This window comes from Urocitellus parryii, chromosome X, assembly GCF_045843805.1.
Source record: "Urocitellus parryii isolate mUroPar1 chromosome X, mUroPar1.hap1, whole genome shotgun sequence".
NCBI lineage: Eukaryota > Metazoa > Chordata > Mammalia > Rodentia > Sciuridae > Urocitellus > Urocitellus parryii.
In genome coordinates this window covers 930,338-936,906 of record NC_135547.1, presented here as the reverse complement: position 1 = coordinate 936,906, position 6,569 = coordinate 930,338, and the positions used below count along the sequence as shown (strand labels likewise).

At 34.6% G+C, this 6,569-nt stretch overlaps 1 pseudogene; it reads right to left on the bottom strand.

Annotated features, from left to right (window-relative positions):
• Nucleotides 1-2,688: 2,688 nt before the first annotated feature.
• Nucleotides 2,689-3,020, bottom strand: LOC113201379 (eukaryotic translation initiation factor 1 pseudogene; annotated as a pseudogene).
• Nucleotides 3,021-6,569: the final 3,549 nt, after the last annotated feature.

Genomic DNA, 6,569 nt, shown 5'->3' with positions numbered 1-6,569 from the left:
AGGATCTTGATTAGTTGCTTAGGGCCTCACTAAATTGCTGAGACTGCTTTGAACTCATGATCCTCCTGCCTAAGCCTCCCAAGCCACAAGGATTACAGGCGTACACCACCATGCCCAGCTTAACAAGTCATTTTGATGGACATGTAGGCTATTTTTAGTGGGTTCTTTTGTTATAATGATTAATGCTTCCATTAGCATTATATATTCATTCAGTTTATGTTTATTTCATCTCTATGAGTGTATTTTATTCACAATGTGAAGTAATAGATGTTTTACACAGGTATGCAACATGTTCTGGTTTAGACTTTTTTTCTTAAATACACGAAAACAGTGGAATGCATTACAATTCTTATTACACATATAGAGCACATTTTTTCTTAACTCTCTATATAAAGTATGTTCACGCCAATTTATGCCATTATACATGTACTTTTTTGCATTACAATTCTTAATACACATATATACCACAATTTTTCACATCTCTGTTTATATATAAGGTATGCTGACACCCATTTCAAGTCTTCATACATGTACTTCGTATAATGATGACCATCACATTCCACCAAGAGATTACTCTGACTACTGTATGGAAAATAAATTGTAGAGAGTAAGGATCAGAGGTAGGATTAGTAAGATATTTTAGTAGCCTCTGCTCTAGGATATGTGTACATGGAACAGGAATGTAGTGATACAAGATCTATATTAAAGGCAGAGTTGACATTATTTGAAGCTGAATTTACATATATATAAATTTGTTCCATCTGGATTTTTTTTCTTATGGGTAAGTCTAATCACTATTTGTTGCATAATTTCTTTTTCACTTACTAATTTGAACTACAGTTGCTCCTTGACTTATAATGGGGTTACATCCCAATTGACCCATTTTAGTTTGAAAATATTATAAGTTAAAATGCATTAAATAGTTAACCTACTTAACATCATAGTTTAGCAACATATATACTGTAGAATATCAGTAGTTTACCTTCATGATCATGTTACTGATTGAGAATAGCAACTCACTGCCACTGTCCAGCATTGTGTTAAAGTATCATTGTAACAAATATTGTTACCTGGGAAAAGATCAAAATTCAAAGTATTGTTTATGCTCACCGTAGTTCCCACTGTAAGGTCTGATCTACAGAGATGACTGATAAGAGGTCTTCACAGATGCCCAGTCTTCACACATTTGTTTCTTAAAGTATTTGTGAATTCTGTGTCTTCTGGATACTCTAGTGTTGGTGAATTGGTCTTAAATGACAAATTTATTGTAATATTCCAATGTCCTTTCTACATTAAACCCAGGCATGTCTAGTGTTTCAAATTTGTTCACTGTGGGCCACCTTTTTGTCTATATTTCAGCCAAGAAATCAAGCCAATGGTTAGAGCCCTTCCTAATCCTCTCAATTGCAATATTAAATGCAGAATCTCTGTTTAGTTAGCCCTAAATAAATATGGCCAGATCAAACTTTATAATCCTTCCACCAATATCTTACATTTTTAATGTCCATTCCAACACATGTTCCCTGAATTTCTGCCTGTATAAATTAGAAAACTTTAGTTTTTTGGAGTACAGCACACCTCCTCATTAGTGACACTTTTAACCACACCCTGAGAGGCCTGTTGGGACTTTGAGTACAGTTAGAGGTCTAAAAACAAAGGGAAGAGATGGGGATGGTTTCTGAGGAGAATTAACATTGTCATGTGTGGAAACTGCCTCATAGAGGGCCTTGAAAATTTTCTCAGGTAACATAGAGTTAATTCCCTCAGACAGAATAAAGAGACCACTTCCACTGGCAAACAAAACTTGATAATATATAGGGGCTCAATATTCCCAACTTTATCAGAATCTTCTCTTATGTACCCATCCCAAGTTATAGGATCCCATTCTTTCACATTTTTTATTTATTTTATTTCTGAAAACAAGTTTTATTTAAATAAGGGTTTAAATACATTACATAACACTAAAACTAGAAGGGAAAAAGAAAACTAAAAACCATGGCACTGGGAAGCTGTTGCTAGTGAGTTGCAAGCTCTACAGCTAGCTACAGGACTGATAACATCAGTTTGGTATTTGTCAAAAGTTTCACTCATATTAAGCTGGCCTCACATTCTATTGTTTTGGTAGAATATAGTCAAAAAGACCTTTGTGGCAAGCTAGATGTTGCGTCACCTCACTGGAAGGAAGGTGGCCTCTGAGTTCTGCTCACCTGGACAGGTTAGACACCAGGGATTGTTTTTAAAAAACAAAAACGAAACAAACAAAAAACCAAAACTACTAAAGACCCCCTCTAGTGGTACAGCTGCCTACCACATCCTCCTGATCAGGTCATGACACTCTGAAGGCAGGAGCCTCAGCTGAGGGAGAGTGGAGAAGCTTCTGGTCAGACACAGCCATCTGATCTTGGGGCTCTGGGCTTTGCTGAAACATCATGTTATTGCTTTGTTTCAGGGTGGACACTTCTAGGCACCTACTGCTTGACCTCTGTTTAAATGAGGGACTTCAAGGCTAGACAGCATGGCTCTTTTCAGTTTATTGCATGAAGGAGTTACACTAGTCCAAGTTAAAAGCGGACCCTACATGGTTATATTATACAAGCTGTGAGATTTTTAAACTTGTGACAAGGGACAGAAGGGAAATTCTGTTCATGCAAGGAAATCCTCACTTAAGCTTCAATGAGCCACAAACACTTAAAACACATGAACCTTTGGCTGATCATCCTTAGCCAGTCCAATCTCTACCAGGAACTGGCATATGTTCTTGCGCTGGTCACCCTGTAGCTGAATTACTTCTCCATATTCTGGATGCTCAATTACAGTACCATGGCAGGCAAATTTATTGTTAAACACCTTCACTAGTTTCTTTTTATTGTAATCATCAGATCCCTTGGACAGTAATAAGGGTCTTCCTGCCATTTCTCTGTTGAATTCTTGTAATCCTCAGTGCCAGCAGGAAGCAGGTCATCACTCTTACTTGCATCAGCAAAGGGGTCGAAAGAGTGGAGGTTCTCAATAGCACACATACCATATGATTCCAGGATTCCTTTTCCTGGCTTGCCAAAGGCCCCTGCTGGAAAAGTTGGGGCGATGGAGGTGGGGGGCACACGGAGCAAAGGGAAACGAGGCTGCTGAGTCCTCGGTGGCTGCTCAGTGACTGGGTCGGGGCCCATGTTTTTATTTTTTATTGGTAATAATTTTACACATTTATGGGGTACAGCATGATATTTCAGCACATGTATAGAGTACATAATAATAAAATAATGGTAATTGACATAACCTTCACCTTAAACATTTATTACTTTTTTGTGTTGCAAGTATTCAAAATTATCTCTTATAGTTATTTTGAAATATGATGTTAATTTCTGTCCTCCATAGTTATACTGCCATGCTACATAACATTAGAATTTATTCTTCCTATCCAACTGCAACTCTATACTTGTTAACCATCCTCTCTCCATCCTCCCTTATCCCAACTCTTCTCAGTGTATAGTAACCACTATTGTACTTTCTACCTCTATGAGAGCAGCTCTTTTGTATCCACATGTTAGCAAAAAATACAATATTTGTCTTTTCATGCCCAACTTGTTTCACTTAACATAATGTCTTCCAGTTCTATACATGTTGCCACAAATGATTAGATTTCATTCTTTTTATGGATGAATACAATTTATTGTGTATATGACCACATTTTCTTTATCCATTCATCTGTCAACGGACACCTAGATTGACTACATATCTTGATTATTGTTAACAGTGCTGCAGTCAACATGGGAATACAAATATATCTTTGACAAACTGATTTCATTTTCTTTGGGTATACACCTAGTAGTGGAATATATGGATCATACAGTAGCTATATTTCTATTCTTTTTAGGAATATCTATACTGTTTTCGATAATGGCTGTACTAATTTACATTCACATCAACAGCGTGCAAGAGTTTCCTTTTCTCTACATCCTCACCAGTGTGTGTTATCCTTAGTCTTTTTTATCATAGCCATTTTTACTTGGGTAAAGTGATATCTCATTGTTGTTTTGATTTAATTTCCTCAGTATTAGTGATGTTGATCATTTTTAAACACACCCATTGGTAGTTTGTACGTTTTCCTTTGATAAATGTATTTTCGGATCTATTACACAAAATAATATTATTAACTTTTAATAATATTATTTTTATTTCTTTTCCTATTTATTTATTTATTTTTGGCATCAGGGATTTAACCCTGGGGGTGCTTAACCACTAAGCAACATCTCCAGCACTTTTTATTTATTTACTTATTTATTTATATTTTAAGAAAGTGTCTTCCTAAGTTGCCTAGGGTCTTGCTAAATTTCTGAGGCTGGCATTAAACTCACAATCCTCCTGCCTCAGCCTCTTGAGCCACTAGGATTAAAAGTATGCACTGTCATGCCTGGCTTATTTATTTACTTTTTCTATTGAATTTTTAGTGTTCCTTATGTATCCTGGATATTAGACCCTTGTCATGTATGGTTTACTAATATTTTGTCCTATTCTGTAGGTGGTCTCTGCACTCTGTTATTTTCTTTGCTGTGCAGAAGCTTTTCAGTTTGGCATAATACCATTTATTTGTTTTTGTCTCTGTTTCCTGTGCTTTTGGAGTCTTGTTAAAAAAAAAAAAACTTGCCAATTCCAATGTCTTAAAGCATTTCTCCTGTTTCTTCTAGGGGTTTCACAGTTTCAGGTCTTACATTACATTTAAGTCTTTAATCCATTTGGAATTGATCTTTGTTAGTGGTGAGAGAAAGGGGCTTCAGTTTTCTGTATGTGGATGTACAATTTTCCCAACACTATTTATTAAAAAGACTGCCCTTCAATGTGTGTTCTTAGCACATCTTCAAAAATCAGTTGGTGGTAGACGCCTGGCGTTTTTTCCCCCAGAGTCTGTATTCTATTTGTTATGGATGTCTGTCTTTATGCCAACACCATGCTTTTTTGATTATTATAACTTTATGGAACGTTCTGAAGTCCAGGTAGTATAATGCTTCCTTCTTTATTCTTTTTGCTTAAAATTTCTTTATCTTATGTGTCTATGTGTGTGTGTTTACATAAAAAATTTTAGATTTTTTTCTAGTTATATGAAGAATGCCATTGTTAATTTAAAAGATATTGCTTTGAATCTATAGATAGCTTTAGATTGTATGGGCATTTTAATTACACTGATTATTTGAATCCATGACCATAAAATGTCTTTCCACTTTTTGTGTCTTCTTCAATTTAATTCATCAATGTTTTATAATTTTCATGGTAGAGATCTTCCAATCTCCAGTTAAACTTATTCCAAGGTATTTTTTAGCTATTGCAAATAGGATTTCTTTCTTTCTTTTTAATATTTTTTAGTTGTAGATGAACACAATATCTTTATTTTTATGTATTTATTTATTTTTTATGTGGTGCTGAGGATCGAACCAAGAGCATGTGAGGCAAGCACTCTACCACTGAGCTACAACCCCAGCTCTAGGATTGCTTTCTTGATTTCTATTTCAGATAATTCACTATTGGCATATAGCAGTGCTGCTGAGTTTTTTGTGTTAATTTTGTATCTTTCAAATTTGTTGAATTAATTTATTTGTTCCAATAGTTTTGGGTTTAATTTTTGGGGTTTTCTATGTATAAGATTATGTCATCTGCAAATAGCAACAATTTAATTTCCTCCTTTGCATGCCATTTATTTTCTTCTCTTGTCTAATTGTTCTCATTAGGACTTGTAGCACTGTGTTTAATAAAAGTGACAGAAGTGGGCATTCTTATCTTCTTACACATCTTAGAGCTTTTACCCATTCAATATAATGTTTTTGTTGGCTTGTTATAAATGACTTTTTTATGTCGAGGTAAATTCTTTGTATATCTATTTTTTGCATTTTTATCATGAATAGATATTGAATTTTATTGAGAAGATCATGTTATTTTTGTTCTTAATTCTGTTAATGATATGTATCATGAATATTGATTTGCATATATTGAGCAATCATTGCATCTGTGTGATGAAACCCACTTGATCATGATGAATAGTCTTTTTAGTATTTGATTTGATAGTATTTTAGGATCTTTGCTTCTATGTTCATCAAGGATACCATCATGTAGTCCTATTTTATTGTTGTGTTCTTATCTGGTTTTGATAGCAGGATAATGTTGGCCTCATAAAATATGTTTCTATGAATACATTCCTCATCAATTTTTTTGAAATAATGTAATAAGAATTGGTTTAGCTATTTAAATGTTTGTTAGAGTTCAGAAGTGAAGTCATCTGGTCCTCTGCTTTTCTTTGATGGGAGGATTGTATTAGTGATTCAATCTTGTTACTTGTTATTGGTCTATTCAGATTTTCTCTTTCTTCATGATTCAGTCTTGGTAAAGTATATGTGTCCATTTATTCTAGGTTATCAAATGTGCTGACATATAATAATAACAAATGACCTTTTGTATTTCTGTAGTGTCCGTTGCAATGTTTTCCTTTTCATTTTTGGTTTTGTTTGAGTCTTCTCTCTCCTTTTCTAAGTTGGTCTAGCTAAGAGTTTGTCTATTTCATCTTTTCAAGGAACCAGCTCTTTGTT